Source organism: Enhydra lutris, unplaced genomic scaffold, assembly GCF_002288905.1.
Source record: "Enhydra lutris kenyoni isolate GAN:26980312 unplaced genomic scaffold, ASM228890v2 scaffoldscaffold4, whole genome shotgun sequence".
In the NCBI taxonomy this organism is placed as follows: domain Eukaryota; kingdom Metazoa; phylum Chordata; class Mammalia; order Carnivora; family Mustelidae; genus Enhydra; species Enhydra lutris.
In genome coordinates, this window is record NW_019154088.1 from 7,238,442 (window position 1) to 7,256,786 (window position 18,345).

Genomic DNA, 18,345 nt, shown 5'->3' on the forward strand with positions numbered 1-18,345 from the left:
TCTAAAATAAGGATAACCTCTTCCCAGGAGCAGCCCCCGTAACTATGTACCACTGGTGACATTTCGTCAACTGCATAAATGTATACGGAGTGTCAAACTGTGTAGGCTAGAGCTTAAAAGCATTAGTACGGTGAGGTGCTAATCCAACCTGTAACCTGGAATTTCTAGAATGATTCACAGGAACTTCTCAGAAATGTCAGTGAATGCCATTTCCCCAATCCTAAAGAGCCTAAAAGGGCAGAGAGCATGGTGATTTCCTAGGATGGGTCACTACAGCAGAAGCAGCATCTGGGGGTTTCCACCGTTCTTTCACAGTTCAAGGGTGTGGAGGTAAACTGGGGTTCCCAGCAGCAACCTCCACAGCAAAGGTTTGGGTTTCATAGGGTGCATGTGCGGGATGACCACAAACTTTACATGTACAAGAAACAATTTCCGAATCCAGGTGCAGTGGCTGACTGCTAGTCACTACCGTACTTCCCCACATAAAATTAGAATAACAGATAATGCTGAAGTCACAGACCCAGCTCCAAGTCCCACTCCTCTGGAGAATTCCCTGTTGTGGCCAAAAGATGGATTAGGGCTTCTAATCGGTCCTGTCCTGGTGCCTTTAAATGAATCCAGCTCACCCACGCAAACTCATGCTGCAAGCCCATGAAACACCCGCTGGCCATAGAAATTTGGAATTCGTCTAGACGTTTCCCTTAGAGAGATGAAGAAATCTGCCCAAGGTCACACAATCAGGAACTGGCAACACCGGGATTCAAATCTCCGTTTCCCGAACAGCAGAGGCTGCGCTCTGGTGAGCGTGTTGTTAACTCTAGGCTCCCAGTGCTCCTTCAAAGGGAAAAACACTGCTGCCGATTTGGTGTGACGGGTGACCTGGGCTAGGCTAAGAGCACTCGCGTTCAAGAGGCTAATAATAAAACACACGAAGAATCTCAGCTCCAGGTGACTCTATCAATTTCGAGAGTTGTCATTATGTTATCCGCCAGAATACATTTCCTCTGCCCACATCTCACATTGCATAGGTCGCCAGTTACTAAGTCGAATTGAGGTCGGTCAATGAGTATTTTGCATTTGCTGTGCTCACTGCTGTTTACTGAGTGCTTTATGGGATTGAAAGAATAATAAAACATATCTCCTGAGCTAAAGCAACTCAGGCAACTCGAGTCTCGGGGGCTGGGGGGCAGGAGTGCAGACGTGGAAAGTAAACCAAAAATACAAAAGTCTGTTATTCAGCCCACGGTAAGATACATGCCTCGAGAGAGATAACCTGTGGAAGCGTGGATATTACCAAAACGATTTTTCCTAAAGTACTGGTACTTCTCTGCCATCATGCTGACCCTAAACACACCTGAAAATAACGTATTTACCCGTTTCCTTCACCTCAGTAGCAGATGCTTGAAAAAGTCTTAACTTGCTGTTGCCCTAAGCCCCTCCTTCTATTTTTGTAACAGAGAAGCAAAATTCTCCACGGTTGTTGTTTTTTTCCCCCTGAGCATTCTTAACATGTTAGGACTTAGTTGAGATCTTTTGAGAACAGTGTAATTGTTAGGAATGTGATCATGGGCCCTGTTCAGGAGGAATATACACACGATGTACATGGCCGAGTTCTGTCGGTTTCGGTGGCTCAGTCTCAAGTCACGTACAAGCGGCTTGAGGATTCATGCGCAGCCCCCAAATTATTCATCTGTGGCTCCGATTGTTGCCGCAATAAAGTGAGGCCGTTCTCTCTGCTGGGCTTGTGTCAGCACTTCCAATCTTATCCTGTTTTTTCAAGTCTTTCAGACTTGGCTGTGAGACCGCCTTGTGGGTCTGAAATTCAGGAGACTGTCTTATAAGGCGGTTTTGATTCGATTTCTGCACGTTTCCCCGTCTGAGCTGTCTGCTCAGGACACGACACCCACGGAAGCTTGCACAATGCTTAAGCTGTTGTGTTTCTAAAAGGAAATGGAATTACCCACCTGCCACCCTGGACACGTTTGGTATTGTTGCTTAGGAATCAATTAAAATCAATTGCTCTGATCTGTTGGAATTGTATCTGGAACAACTTGGAGTTGTATAAAACTTGGAGAGATGTGATTTTCAATCTCTATTTTTATGAAATGTGAAGGTGTTATACGTTCTTTTTTTTTTTTTTTTAAAGATTTTATTCATTTATTTGACAGACCGAAATCACAAGTAGGCAGAGAGGCAGGCAGAGAGAGAGGAAGGGAAGAAGGCTCCCCGCTGAGCAGAGAGCCAGACGTGGGGCTCGATCCCAGGACCCCGGGATCATGACCTGGGCCAAAGGCAGAGGCTTAACCCGCCAAGCCACCCAGGCACCCCTGAAGGTGTTATACGTTCTGTCTGATTCTTTCCTTTGTGCGAGTTTTTCGCCTCCTCAAATCTGGGCCGAAGGAAATTTTTCACATGCTTATTTTCACCTTCAAGTGATATGCTTCACTACGAAGCTTGATTATTCGAGACAATAGGTACCACGATTGCCATAAAATTACTCTAAGTTTGGTCGCAAACTAAACCACACACATAGATTTCTTATTTCTCATAGTAGTGTTGAGACTTGGGATGTGTTTTTCGAGATAAAGCAGAGAGAGAAGACCATGGATTGAAAGGTTTTCTTTAAATCATTTTGCCTTTGGTTTCTGCAGGCCGCAGAGAAAGGCAGATTGGTATAGTGGAAAGTGCACAGTCTGAGTCTACGGAACCTAGATCCGTTTTTACCACCATGTGACCAAAGGCATGTTAATGATGTTGTGTCTCCTCAACTATAGCCTGTGAAAATAACATTTCATTCATAAGGGGTTCGGATTTACTATTTCATTTATTCAAGAAACATTTGGCACATTTCCCATGTGCAGCACCTAAGCATTGGAACCACAGATAAAATAAATCCCTGTCCTGATGAAGTCTATAGCCAAGTCAGGTAGACAGACTTGAATCCAACAATGACCTAAATAAAAATTAAAAGGTAGTTACAAAATGGAAAGTGCCACCAAAGAAAGGTGCATGCTGCTCTGAGATCATATCAGCCTCATTCAGGGAACCGAGGAGGCCTCCTTAAGTGGATGGTGTGGAGCTGAATCTGAAGGATGAGGAAGCATTAGCTGGGCACAGTTGGGGGTACTTGGCAGGGGTTGAATTCAGGCAGAGAGATCAGCGGGTACACAGGCTTCGTCACAGGAAGAAGCATGGCGCCCAAGCAGCGTGAATGGAGGGGAATGTGGAGCTAGAGGAGATGAGGTAGGAGCCAGAACAAGGTCTTATAGAAACTGTGATCCTACTGACTCACTCTCCTTAATCCTCAAAACTGCCCCCTTTTGGGTAACCATATGATCACATTACTCATGGGCTACGTATTCATTTTGACCTTTATCTTGAAAGCAGTAAAGAATTTTAAGCCTGGGAATAACATAACAGTTTTAGAAAGTCAAGAAAGATATGAGAGTTGATCACAATACCTGCAGTCTCTCCTATGACTGCATGTTTCATAGCAGCCTCATAAGGAACCACAGCCTGAAAAAAACAGTATTCTACATTTACCAAGGTATAATGCAAGCATTCCACAAACAGGTGTCAAGTTTTCAGGTATATAGAGTGCCATATTAGGATTCTCGAGAAAGACAAAATAGGATATGTGTGTGTGTGTGTGTGTGTGTGTGTGTGTAGGACATAGACATTTTTAAGGAATTGGCTCATATGATTATAGAAGTTTGGCAAATCCAAAATCTGCAGGGAATGCTGGCAGACTGGAGACCCAGGGAAGAGTTGCTATTTGAGTCCAAAAGCAATTGCTGGCAGAATTTTCTCTTCTATGGGAGAGGTCCATCTTCTTTTCCTCTGAGACCCTCAACTGATTAGATGAGGCCCACCCATGCTAAGGAGGGTGATCTGGTTTAATCAACATCTACAGACTTAAATGTTGATCTCATCTAAAAAGCACCTTTACAGAAACATCTAGCATGATGTTCAAGCAAATACCTGGGTACTATGGCCTAGTCAAGTTGATACATAAAATTAACTGTCACAAGCACCTATTGGTACAGGTAAAAAAGTGAGGTTTTGACCCTTCCAGGTTTTGAATAGCAAATTGTTTAATCCAAATATACTTGGAATCTACTCCCAAATGCACTTGCTCCCATAGATCATGGCATCTTTGTTGGGACACGAGCTCAATCTAGACAGTGTCTGAACAGACAAAATAGTTTCAGAAGAGGTACAATGGGCTTTGTGTTCTCCAGGATTCCCACCTATCACAGGCCCCATAGGTCCCACATTCCAGAGTGGAGAGATGAGATGTTCTGGGAAGAGGTGTGGCTGAGAGACCTCCCCCCTTGAAAGCTTCCTGCCTTAGAAGAATAAGGCAAGAGCTGTTTAGTTTGTCAAGGAAATTCCCTGAGGGAACCACTGACTTTGAAACTTCACCATTTCAACGAGGAAGTTATAAAGGCCAACATCTAAGATCTGAAAGTCTTCTCCCACACTCATTTTTTAAAAAAGAAAAGAAAAAAAAAAAAAGGAAAAAAGGACATCTCATGTAAGCAACCTCCCTGTGATACTTTTGTGCCTCTGTGAAGAAATAGGAATTTTGTATTACAGTTTAACCATACCAGCTGCGTTAGTGAGATGAGCCATGATTTCCCCCACGACATTAGCATTTGACTTTTTAATTCACAAAACCTTTCCCTTCTGCTCATGAGGGGGGGAAAAATAACATGCTCTGATGTTGTGTCCATGTTTCCCCTTATTTGAGAAAGTGAGCAAAAGGTAAAAGTCAGAGGCTTTCTAAAGATATTCAAACTAAGGCCACACCCATGTTTTGTTTTCTTTTTTTTCCTTGTCTTTTTATAACTTGGAGAGAGGCAGCATATTTGAAAAGTGAAGAGAACATTTTCAGTGATGAGAGTCATTGTGCAGACTAGCTGATTTTTAGCTTCACTGTAGTTGGAACAAGATACAATGGCTTCGCCTTAGCATTGGTGATAGAACGTACAGTGAGCTCTGTGATTGAGAGAAGTATAAACTGAATGGGGTGTCTGAGACAGACCGTGGGCTCTGCTTTCTGAAAAAACTGGAGTAATAGCAGACCAGGATTTTCCACACCAGTAATAATACCAGGACACACCAGTGTGATAACATCTTATCTATGTGTCTCAGGAAGGATTTTTGCCTCACATATCCCGGAAGCCAGTTGCCTCAGACCTGTAACTATCCAGGGACCTCAAACTTTTTCCTTCTTTCTATTATTTTCTCGGTTCAAAATATATGCAACACTTTGGGGAAACCAATGTTTTGGACGGCCTGCTCTTAAATGTGCCCCCATATCAATGGCCAGTACCTTAAGTATTAATTAATTTCCTTTCTACAGTGTATATTGTAGCAAAACAAAGCATAAGGACTCATCTGTGTTGATATATACCATGTAACCACACATGCTGACTTAAGAGCGTGCGCGCACACACACACACACACACACACACATATACACACATATATGGCAAATCATTCTAAAAAATGTTCTATACCCCTTTTCTCTATGTATAAAAGCATACTGATTTTCTTTCTCCAAACCAAGTGATAAATTGCTCTTCTGGAAAGCTCAGAATTTCTACTAGATTAGCCAGTTATTTAGAGTTAAGACAACTTGAAGTTTGAAGATTCCTAATCATCAAATGCCTACTTTACTTGGGGAACTAGTTCACTCCAACCTAGTCCACTGTGTATAGCAAATCCACTTCCTTCTATAGAGGTAGAACTGAGCACAAACAAAATAGCTGACCAGATTTACAGGAATAAAACGATAGTAGGGAAAGGGAGGTAAACTGCTTATATGACCACACTTTTCATCTTATGATTTATCACAAAAAAGGTTTTTCAAAGGACAAAACCTTTCATCCACCCCATCTCTCCACTGTTTTCCTTTCCTAATTGAGCACCCCCAATCCATTGTATGCATGACTATCAGCTCTTGTCTCCATGCCCTTCTCATCTTGTAGAAGGAAACCCTGGATTCTTCAGAAGTGTATAAATTCAACACAGAATGGTTAAATATGGTATAGAACACATCTTCCCAAGATGATGTAATGCTGGTCTGTCTGAAGTTGGGGTAGAATGCTCTAACTATGAATATTCTGTCAAACTCCTCATATGTGTGTACTTTAAACTGAGTTTGATTTAAGTGGTATTTCCAAATCCTGGCATTTAAAAAAATATTTATGCTCATTTATAAAAATTTGGAAAGATTCATTTCCTTCTAGGTATGAGGGATAGGGAATTTTTTTTCCTACCCAAGAAGGTCTGATTTTCATTTTTGACACAATGAGTCAGGAATGAATGTTAAATCTAGGTTCCCGGGAAGAGAGGCCATAATGATCTGATTTGGGTCCCTGCCGCAACCCCCAAATTCATACACTGAACCCCTAACCCCCATGATGTAATTATATCTGTAGATGTGGCCTTTAGGGAAGTAGTAAAGTTTATGTAAGGTCATTCTAATCCTAAAGAATCTATGTCCTTATAAGAAGAAGAACAAGCAACAGAGCTCACTCTTTCTCTTCAGGCACATCAAGAAGAGGTCATGCGAGCACACAGCAAGGTGGCGGCCACCTGCACGCTGACAGAGAGGGACTCGGAGTGAAACCTGTCTCGCCAACACCTGGATCTTAGACTTCTAAGAACTATGGAAGATAAGCTTCTGTTGTTGAAGCCATCCAGTCTGCTGTATTTTGTTATGGCAGCCCCAGCAGACTAAAACAGGGGTCAAGTTCCAGATCGGGAGGAGCAGGACACGGGCCAGGACTAAAAGCCCAGTGAGAAATCTGAACCACTAGAATGTCCCCATGGTTTGCAAAACATGGAGAAAGCACCAGTATATATAGAAACGTGGCATGCAATTACACTGGGCTCTGAGAACCAAGTCAAAGGACCAGCTAGCCTGTAGCTGAGAGCAGAACAGGATTTGAATCCCTGTTATTCCCAGCTGTGTGATCTTCAGCAACTTTTCCTGAGTTTCAGTTTTCTCATTTGCAAAATGAGGATACAGGTAGTAACTCTGTATCGTGAGGATTAAACTGCATAGGTAAAGAGCTCAGCACAGCACCTGCCTCATAGGAAACACTTACTTAATCATCAAAAGCAAGGAAGAGAGTGGAGAGGCTGCCACTGAGCAGTTAACGTGGCCAGAGGATAGAAGCAGAGCATCGCACAAAGTGACGATTCAAAAATGGGGGCCTGGGAACATCTCCAAAGGTAGAACAACTACCAGGAGCCCACAGTTCCTATAGAATATGACTGCTGGATGCAGGTCAGGGGCTGGTGGCTTGCTCCCTATTCTAAGCAGCCTTGCTGATATGGATAGACGTCCATGTCATTGTGCTTGCACAAAACAGATGGCTCACTCACTGAGGATGTAACACAGAATAATTATGGTTAAAGAAGATTGACAGAGGATGGTGAAACATCCCTGGGCTAGCAAGAGAGGAACACCACCAGCCATCCTTGGCCTGAAGGGCACTGGGAGGAAGTGGTTGCTGAATCCCAGTGAGACCCACATGGTAGGAAAGGGTCTCGACAGGAGCTGTGACCTTTTCTAGAAGAACGCAGCCACGAATCACCTGAGGCCTGGTAGGAAGGGCCGTGGGGAAAAAGTAGATCCACCTCTCTCTCCTGCTGCCCTCTGACTTCCTGCCAGTCTCTCTCGTCAGCCAAACCCACACGGAAGCCAGAGGCAAGGGAGCCCAGGTGATTTAGTCCACAGACGTCCCCCACATAGAGCTCAGAGTGGAGGAAGGTGGAGAGTACCCTTTAAGGTAGAATAGACAGTGCAATGAACAAAGGATAAAGGAGTGTACTATCCCTCTAATGAAGATGGGAGGCTGAAGGCACTGTTCTTAGAGTTGAGACTAGGTTTTCTTAGGAGCCCTCCTGGGTATACTACAAACTCATCAAGGCAGAAAGCAGCTAAGAAATCCCTCTCTCTCCTCAGAGGCATCAAGATCCCTCCCTGGCACCTTCATCCAACACACATCTCCTTCTCTGATTATATTCTCTCTCATGGGCGCTTCCGAATTTTCAGCACCTGGTTCCTGCCCGGGTGGCTGATCTTTTCACCTTGGGCTTCCCGGGAGCTTACCTTTCTTTGGAGAAATTCTATTTCCAAGTGAGCTCTGATGATCCTATCCAACTATACCTAGGGACAAGTTCGACTTGAAGTGCTTTGGAGTCTGGAGTATATAGGACACAATGCAGGCGGAGAAAATGACAGTCTTCTTCTTCGTCTTTAACCTGTGTCCTGAATGCTCTACTTTGTTTTCTGTTAGTCACTAAAGAGTAATGGGATTCCGATCGCTTTCATCTTGGGATGTATTGCGAAGATGTTGACTTTGGGATCTAGTCCCCTCGCCTCCACCCCACCGGATATGCAGTCATAAGTCTTGTTGACATTAATGAATAGTTATGTGTGCACAGCGCGAGGACAAGAGAGACAACCGGGGTCAGAGAGGCGGTTTCTCTACTCGAAGCAAGAGCAATAAACTTCATCTACCAAAGAAACTGGGAGAGTAGCAATGTAGGCGATTCTTTTTGTTTTATTCTATAGGGAGGCATTCAAAGTTCTCCTAATTAATAGAATCTTTTGTGCATCACATTCAGAAGAGCTCTTCCCTTTCCAGAAGGAATCTAACAGCACAGCAAACATATGCATTTTTGGCTGCTTTTCAAGCCATATTTATTAACTAAGTGCTAGGGTGGAGGACGGTTTTCTTGCCAACAGGATTCATAGGACACAGCGCTTGAAAGCACATCAAGGAATGAACCATTTCTATGACAAACACAATCCCTGCTTGTAACACCAACTTAGCTGGTGCTGTCAGCACTGACCACATAAACCACAGACTAACTGAAGAACTTCAGGCACCTAGGATTAAACACAGTCTCCCAGTATGATGAGGTGCTGGAGCCAATCCCCAGAGCCACTTGAGTTTAGAGAAAATAGCAGCTGGTCAGACAGAGACCATTTCCGACTTCTCCCCACCATTTTGGACACGGGGATCTTCCTGGTGCTGAACTCTCTCATATCCTGTTGCTGGGAAGGAGTATCCTATTCACCAGAGGGCCCACACTACTCCACACACCCTTTGCAAAACAACTTTTCTGGGACAAATCCAATGACCTATGAAACTGAAGCAGGGAGGCTGCCAGGTAATTAAGACACAGGCCAGTTTTCTTTGGTGCCTCCTTACCGCCCCTGCCCACCCTCCTCCCTCTGGTCTCTCCCAGCTTCCAAAGTCAGACATTCTCCTTCCCTCAGAGGCAGCCTGTGAAGATGAGGTTGGGAGAAAAGGTGGTTACAGGGTTCGTGTAAGGTGACAAAGCTGGCACACGCTGAACACTTAGCATTAGACAGCCGCCCCTGAAGACTGCTCCAAATCCATCAATCATCATGGAAAAATTAGAAGCTTTGCTGGATTCCTGCCTCTCCAAACACAACTTCTGAACTTCTAAATGGACTCCATAATTCCGCATTTGAGAATCGAGCTTCAGAACAGCAAGACTGTCTCTATAACACACTGTCAGGCAACTTGGAACAGGCAGAGAGGAACAAGTCAAAACAATCAGCTATTTCATGAAGGGCACAAGATTAATCTTGAATGATGCCCAAGTCTGACTCACGTTGTCAAGTATTATATATGATCTCTATGAGCAGGCCATTTTCCCAATTCACTGAAACATCTGTGCATTTTAATGGGCTAAGCTCTACCCCATCCAATGCCCTCTAGCTGTTTTTGTTGTGGATTATGTAATTTAGTGAGTGATGCAATCAGAACAGGAATGCTTTCTACCTGTGCTTTGTACATGATGTTGCCTGATGGTTAGTGCAACTGGCTAGGTGGCTCAGAACCTTGGATTTCGACACCCTAAATTGCTCTGTGACCTTGGGCCTTTTACTTCCCCTCTCCTGGCTTCCACTGTAAAAATGGGGAGGAGCCAATAGTTCACCTCTTTCACCACTGAGTTTGAAAATATATTAGAACTGCTGTGAAAATACACACCGGTACAAGGGACCAATGCCCAGAAAAAAAGACAGGCTAAGAATCCTGGCAAGTGGGCAGTGGGCATATTTTCAAACAAAAAAATTTTTTTTTGCCTGGTTTATTTGTCTTTGTGTTTAACTATGTGAGAAGTTATGCATCTGAAGAGAGATTCTTGAGTATAACTTCAATTTTCATTCGGTGATATGAGGAAGAGAAAAAGAAGTTAGAGAAATCTAGGAAGTAAAGTTTGCTTTGTTAAATACAAAAGAAGCTTACACTTAGCCTAAGACATATTCCACAAGGATCAATGACTTAAATGTTAAAAAAAAGGGGGGGGGGCGCCTGGGTGGCTCAGTGGGTTGAGCCTCTGCCTTTGGCTCGGGTCATGGTCTCGGGGTCCTGGAATTGAGTTCTGCGTCGGGTTCTCTGCTCAGTGGGGAGCCTGCTTCCTCCTCTCTCTCTCTCTCTCTCTCTGCCTGCCTCTCTGCCTACTTGTGATCTCTCTCTCTCAAAGAAATAAAATCTTAAAAAAAGAAGAAGAAGAAAAAAAAGATGCATGAAAACACTAGAAGAAAATGGGAATGTTTTTAGAAACTTGGAGACTTTCTCAACGATGTCATCAGATCCAGATGCTACAAAGGAAAAACTGAATGATTTATCTACATAAAATTGTAAAACTTCTTTACAAGAAAAAAATAAAAGATACACACAAAATAAACATGTCAAAGAAGAATAATGAATGTTTCATTTCACTTATCAGAAAGAAGCAACTGTCTTTAACATACAAGGTACTCTTTAAAAATCAATATGAAAATCATGAATTCAAAAACGAGCAAAGGAAATAAATAAGCAACCCAGAAAAAAGACTGAAAAGACCAACAAATATATAGAAAGATGTTCCACTACACTCATAACTGAAGAACTATAAACTGAAATAATGTTGATATGCCCATTTTTTTTTTTTACCTATCTAATTGACATATTTAAATGCTTCTTAAACCCCCTGATTAGTGGAGGTATGGAGAAATGGACTTTCTACATTCTAATGGTGAGAATGAAAACATAAAAAGTTGGCAACTGACAACATATATTAAAATTTAATTTGTGAATTCAAAGGGATTCTTTTTCTAGGAATTTCTTCTGCAGATATACTCTTAAAGTATACAAAGACTCTTCACTCCAGCATTGTTTGTCGTAACAGAAATCTAGAAACAGCTATCTAATGCAATCCTTCAGGAGACCCATAAGTACTGATAATTCAAGTTGTCTAAGACATGTTCTTAAGAAACATTGTATAACAATAAACATATTTCAACTCCCATTTGAGGTTAAGAAAAGATCTCTAATACCTAGAAGTGTGTGTGCGTGTGTGTGTGTGTGTGTGTGTGTGTGTTGCTTAAATGGACTTCCTATTCTATCAGCATCTGGGCTGAGGTTTCAACATTAATAATAGTAAGGGACATATTCCCCCATATTCTAATTAGAGATACTCTATTATCTGAATTATCCATTCAGAACTTACTAAAAGGTAAACAAAACCCTATATTGTGACCCTTAGCTCCTCACCCATCTTCAATCTCTATCTACAAGGATGTTAGAGAGGGTGCCTGGGTGGCTTAGTGGGTTAAAGCCTCCGCCTTCGGGTCAGGTCATGATCTCAGGGTCCTGGGATAGAGCCCCTCATCGGGCTCTCTGCTCAGCAGGGACCCTGAGTCCCCCTCTCTCTCTGCCTGCCTCTCTGCCTACTTGTGATCTCTCTCTGTCAAATAAATAAATAAAATCTTAAAAAAAAAAAAAGGGATGTTAGAGTGAGAAAGAAAAGGAGAGCTCGGAGAAGTGTTTTTGGCCTAATAGCACTTAGTTCCATGGATTCCCTTTCTCATGAGGGAGGCTGAATGAAGTGCCAAGAGAGGGAGAAAGAAAGAGAAACCCCTGGAGAGTGGAAAGGGCTTGGCAGATGGAGAAAAAAACCAAAATTTCTCACTCCCATCTCGTTGCTTGCCAAGCTGCAAAAATTCAGAAGGTCCCTCCATGCTTCTCTTTTGATAGAACGTGAGAGAGCCCTTGGGTGAGCTGAATCTGTGTCCCCCAGAGCTTAGGGGCACAGAATGAGGGGCCTGCCTCTTTCCTAGAAAAGGCTAAAAGCCAGAGGTTGTCTAGAACAACACGGAACAGCAGAGCAAAGAAAGAGGGCCTCAGTGGGAGTGGCCGCCATTCTTGTAGGGCTCGATAGGGCAACAATGCCAGGTTTACCCAGAGGCTCAGAGATCGCTCTGGAAGGCAGCCAGGCTATGCCATCTTAAAAAGATCTTGCCCCAGAGCCCTATCTGCTGGGGCAAGATAACCCTAACAGAAACATTCTGGGAGAGGAGAGGAACCACAAGATTGCACTGCTGCCCACATTCCCAGTGTGAACAAGCTGAAATCTGAGATTTGGGAGAGTCACGAGAGAAGAGGCGAAAAGAGCATCTCCACAACAGAGAACAGGTCAGAAAACAAAGAGCAGAGTCCCTGACAGGGCGGAGAGAGTGTCCAAATAAAGCCCTTAGAACCAGCCCATGCGTGAAGCAGCCGGCACTAGCTCTCCACCACCCAGAGGGCATAGATGTCTGATTACGAAGCACCCGGTGAGCAAGGCCTGTCCTTTTACCTCTCATCTGGCCTCCACAGCCCAGTCCTGAGCGGCCAGGGGCAGCAGGGTTCAGCAAGGAGCCCAGGGGTGTGAAAAAGCAACGTGAAGGAGGGGAAAAAGCCACATCCCACATTCCTCTGTCTCCCTGGAGGCTTCTGAACCAGGACCAGGTCTAAACTCAGGGGAAGGAAAGAAATGTCTAACTGGATAAAGAAGCAACTTTAAAAAAAAAAAAATTATTTATTTGACAGAACGAGTGAGAAAGAGCAGGGGACTGGGCCAGAGGGAGGGGGATAAGCAATAATCAATGCCCGGCTCAGTGGGGAGCCCGACTCAGGCCTCGATCCCAGGACCCTGGGATCACGACTTGAGCTGAAGGCAGATGCCTAACTGACCGAGCCACCCAGGTGCTCCAAGAGGCAACTTTGACTTTGATCAAATTGACCTTTTCAATCTCTTTGAAAATGAAAGACTGTTTTTAACTCTACATCTGTTTGGAAAAGCTACAGGATCTGCCCAAGGTAATGTCTAAGAGGGTTCATAGCATGCTTTGAACTTTTCTGATTTCACCCCCATTCAGTTCAGCCCCTTGGATACACCAGTTCTATATACATTACACATTTTTTAAAAAATATTTTATTTATTTATTTGACAGACAGAGATCACAAGTAGACAGGCAGGCAGAGAGAGAGGAGGAAACAGGCTCCCCGCTGAGCAGAGAGCTCAATGCGGGCCTTGATCCCAGGACCCTGAGATCATGACCTGAGCCGAAGGTAGAGGCTTTAACCCACTGAGCCACCCAGGTGCCCTACATTACACATTTTTGAAACGACCAGCAAGAAACTGTCAGCGGAGCGGGCTTCACACACGTGGAGGGGCGGGGGACTTTGCTTTTACTCAGCCCTTTTTTTTGCATCTTTTATGATAAACATAAATCACTCTTAAAATTTAAATATGGAGCTAAAACACATTGTGTAGCCAGATTAATTTATGAAAACTCTTTGCCCCAAGGCTTTTGAAGGATCCTTTTCAGAATCCTCTCCTCCCCCTTTAACACAGTTACCTACCACCTTCTTGGCCTAATCCACTAGGTTGGGTGGAGTTCCCCAGCCACCTAGTTGGCCGCAAAGGGCACCAGAACCTTCTGTCATTTATCCCACTGAAGTACGCTGGAAAACAAATAGCCCGGAGAGGTAGGCTCCCAACAGCCGGCGCCTTGGCCAGTCAGTCCCACGCAACTAGGCATCCCCAGGTGTGTCCCTTAAGGCTTTAAAACTGCTTTCAGGGCTCCTTCCACGGATACAAAGTATTACAGGGAGTTCCTAGCGTGAACAAGCTCAGGTCTGGAGAATTCCACATCTTCAATGAGATGCTCTTTCATCTCCCCATCCATCTTTCATTCAATACATTTGGACACCTAGTATTATGACTGACAACTATGTTTTACGTCACGAGGTAGAAAACCAATTGTTGGCAAAGCTTAGAAAAGAGAGGGGTACCTGGGTGGCGTAGCCGGTTGAGCGTCCAGCTCTTGGTTTTGGTCAGGTCATGACCTCAGGTTTGTGAGATCAAACCTCTCGTTGGGTTCCGTGCTCAGCGCAGAGTCTGCTTATGTTTCTCTTTCCCTCCTCCCTGCCCCTCCTCCCCTTCTCTCTAAAATGAATAAATAAATCTTTAAAAGAGAGAGAGAGAGAAAGAGGAATTTCCCTCAATAGCTCTTTTCCTAAGAATTATTTTATTTATATCGCAGTAGTCTTTCATGTCAATGATGTATTTGCTCTCTATCCTCATAAACACTCATGACTCTGGGAAGGTTGCTTCTTGCCTACAGATTAAATGGTATGACAGTGGTCTGCTCACCTGGTGGCTCCATCAAAGAGAGAGACCAGGGGTCACCTGGGTGGTTCAGTCGGTTAAGCGGCTGCCTTTGGTTCAGGTCATGATCTCAGAGACCTGGGATCGAGCCCCGCATCGGGCTCTCTGCTCAGTGGGGAGCCTGCTTCCTCCCCTCTCTCTGCCTGCCTCTCTGCCTACTTGTGATCTCTGTCTGTCAAATAAATAAATAAATAAAATCTTTTTTAAAAAAAAGAGAGAGAGAGATGGAAGGAACCCAGGAAAGACCATGGTCCCAGGCCCAAGCCAGAGCTGAAGACCTCATGCCCTAAAGAGTCCGTAGCAAAAGAGACAGCCCATCTCACTTTGTCCTCCCTTTTCACAGCGGAAAGATTAGGTAGCTCCCATTTACTCTTCTAAAAACGGATTACAAACCTATATCCCTCCAGGCTCAGGAAGAAACACCTGAGGACCTCTTCCCACATGGCTCTTAGAGACGCTGAGGAGGCAATGAAGAAAAAGGGCCGAAGCGGGGGCCATGCACTGGCACCTCACCCAGCCCTGTCAGGCCTCTTTCCATACAAGTTCTTCCTGGCAGCTGTCATTCAGCCGTGTGGACTACGGGGCAAAACCCTCAGAAATCCAAAACAAGGTGAGAACCGAGGATGGGGGTTGGGGGGTGGGGGTCAGTCAAGGGGGACACTTGGAAGTGCAGGGAAAGAGGCAAAAATCAGGAATACTTTTTGGCAAGACAATCTAGACCCAAGTCCACAAGCCAGGATGGTATCAGCACCTGGAGTCACGGCAAGGCAGCAAGAATTTAAAAAGGTGATAAGAGAAGAAAGAGGAAGGAGGATGTCAAGAACTTGACTTTAAAAAAAAAAAAAAAAGGGAGAGGCGAAGCAGAAACTCGAAGCAGAAACCTCTATTTAAGACTGGAAATCCACTTTCTCTGTCAGTATGGTCTCTCTTCTTAGGGAATGTGATCTGCTAGGTCATGTCACTTAGCACCCCCCACCCCCCATAAATAGCTATGTTTGGGAAATGGCTAATAGGATAATTAACCTGGGTTTTGGACTCTGAGTATGAAGGTAAAGGTGGATTCTAGCACAGCTCTCTCTACTTAAATGTCACCACAAGACTGCTGCTGGGAAAGGAAGTTGCATACAACCGAATACAACAATTAATTAACAATGCAAAAGAACAGATTCTGAAAGGTAAGAACAGGAAGCACTCCATAATCCTATAAATTATTCCTGTTTATTGAGTGCTAAAAGCACAAGTTCCAGACATATATAAATAATGTATTTGTATAAATAATTGAAAACACAAGGAAAATTACATAAGCAGGAACCAAATCTAAATTTAGCAAGGCCCCTGGCTTCATGAGTCCTTATAAACTATGCTTCTTACTAAGCCCTGTCACCTCACCCAGAAGCAAATCAAGAGGAGAAATATTTTACTGTATCGTATGGAACTGGCTACAGCATTTCCTTTCTCTGGTTTTCAGTTTCTGCACCGAAAAAAAAGGGTGTGTGTGTGTGTAAAAGAGCTCTGAAACCTCTTCCAGCTCTGACATCATATTATCTCCTCAAAAATTACTAGACTACTCATTAATTAGGATTCTGTTTATACTTCTATTGTTCAGGAAAATGACTTGTTTGGGGCTTAATTTCCCATCTTTATTGCAAAATCATCTATGTAAATCCTAACATCCTTGAGCATCCCAAACATCTCTGGATTTCAATTTTATTATTTAGGGCTTGACCCATCATTAAGGAGCACTTTCTCTAGTAACATTGGTAATCTTGGTTTGGTGTTATTTAAGCTAACAAATGACTATCTTTGGCTAAAAGCGTATACTCTAACTACAACCTTAGTTCATGAATTAGCTAATTGTTTCTCCCTCCTTGGGACATTAGCTTGTTGTCTCTTTCCTCCAGAGAAAGACTTTTCATGGTGCCAAAACTCTGGTGTAAATTAAATTAATGGGCTTCATTTTCTAAGCTGTACAAAATGCAGAAGGAGCATGCACTCCCTGGTCTTCCCTCTGGCAATGGTTACACTTGATTCTAGAAACAAATTATCAAGTAAATCACCAGTCGCTCTGGTTAGTGAGAAAAGGAAATGGTAGGAGCCCTCTGAATTTGGCGTGGTTTGCTTCTTCTAGGACTCTGTTCAGACTCAGAGATAACAGTTAAATCACAATTGTCATTTATGGAGTAGCAACTATGCAGCAGGCACGCCCATTATCTCCAACCTTAGGACAATTTGGGCAAGGTAAATATTATCTATCATATTAAATACTGTACTATAGATCTCCACATCTATATATATTTATATATGTTTATATATATATATAATGCTATATATTATAGCACTACAAAAAGTTTATATTAGTCGTTAGTATGCATACTGTTAATCTCTGAGTCTTGAAGATTAGAAACTTGTCAATGGCCACATAAGACACAGAAATAAAATTTAAACTTGGGTTTCATCTGACTTCAGTCTTCTCACACTACTTCTGAGATCCTTCTCAAGCAACACACTGCAGTGGTTAAGACTGCAAGCCCTAGAAATAATACCAGCTTTCAAATCCCTGCTCTAGAATCGATGAGTTCTGAGGTCTTACACAAGTTTCTTAGGATCTTTGAACCATTATTTTCTCACCTGTTGATAATAATAGTGCTTACTGCACAGAGTGAAATGATGCAATATTGCAATAATACAATTTTGCAAGTACCTGCACTGAGCACATTCCTTGACAAGTAATATGCACTCGGTATGTGGTGGGAGTGGGGGTGTTGGAGGTTATATTGTGCTCCCCCTGGAAGCATAATTATTTCAAATTCTGCAGTAGAACAAGGACCCTTGCCACAGGATCCACCAACAGATCCAACAACAGTCCACTAAATGTTTGTTAATGATCTCTGTGGTTTGCCTAATAATGCATTTTCTGTCCGGGCAAGTGATATGGGTGTTTTTATTTTTATTTATATTTCCAAAATTGGAATGAGTCTCTTTTTTCCCCTGTACATGTGTGTGCTCACGCATAGTATATATGTATGTTCAATCATTTATGTCAATGATTTTATTATTCATTCATTTATATCAAAGATGCCATAATATAATATGGCATGAAAAAGCATTTCTGCATCTGAAATTGCTTATTACTTAATTTATATTGTAAATATATGTAAATAATTATATTAATTGCTTATTAACTACTTAATATTAAATACACCTGGGTGGCTCAGTCAGTTAAGCATCTGCCTTTGGCTCAGGTCATGATCCCAGAACTCCATGACCCTGTGTCAGGCTCCCTGCTCAGTGGAGAGTCTGCTTCTCCTTCTCTCCCTCTCCCCACCCCTGCTCATTCTTTCTCTCTCAAATAAATAAACAAAATTAAAAAAATTATATTACCAATACATCACATGTACTTTGAAGATTAAGAAGAATAGATTTTTAAAAAATATTTTATTTATTTATTTGACAGACAGAGATCACAAGCAGACAGAGAGGCAGGCAGAGAGAGAGGAGGAAGCAGGCTCCCTGCTGAGCAGAGAGCCCAATGTGAGGCTCGATCCCAGAACCCTGAGATCATGACCCGAGCTGAAGGCAGAGGCTTTAACCCACTGAGCCACCCAGGCGCCCCAAGAAGAATAGATTTTGTAACAAAATGTCACATAGAGAAAACGTGTGGGGTGTGTGTGTACGTGTGTGTGTGGGTGTGTGTGTGTGTTCCATATCATTCATTTACTATGAAGTTATGATGCTGCCAAGTTCAGTTAAATTTCTGGGGATCGAATTATCCTTAAGCTATATCCATCTTATAGTTGATAAATATAG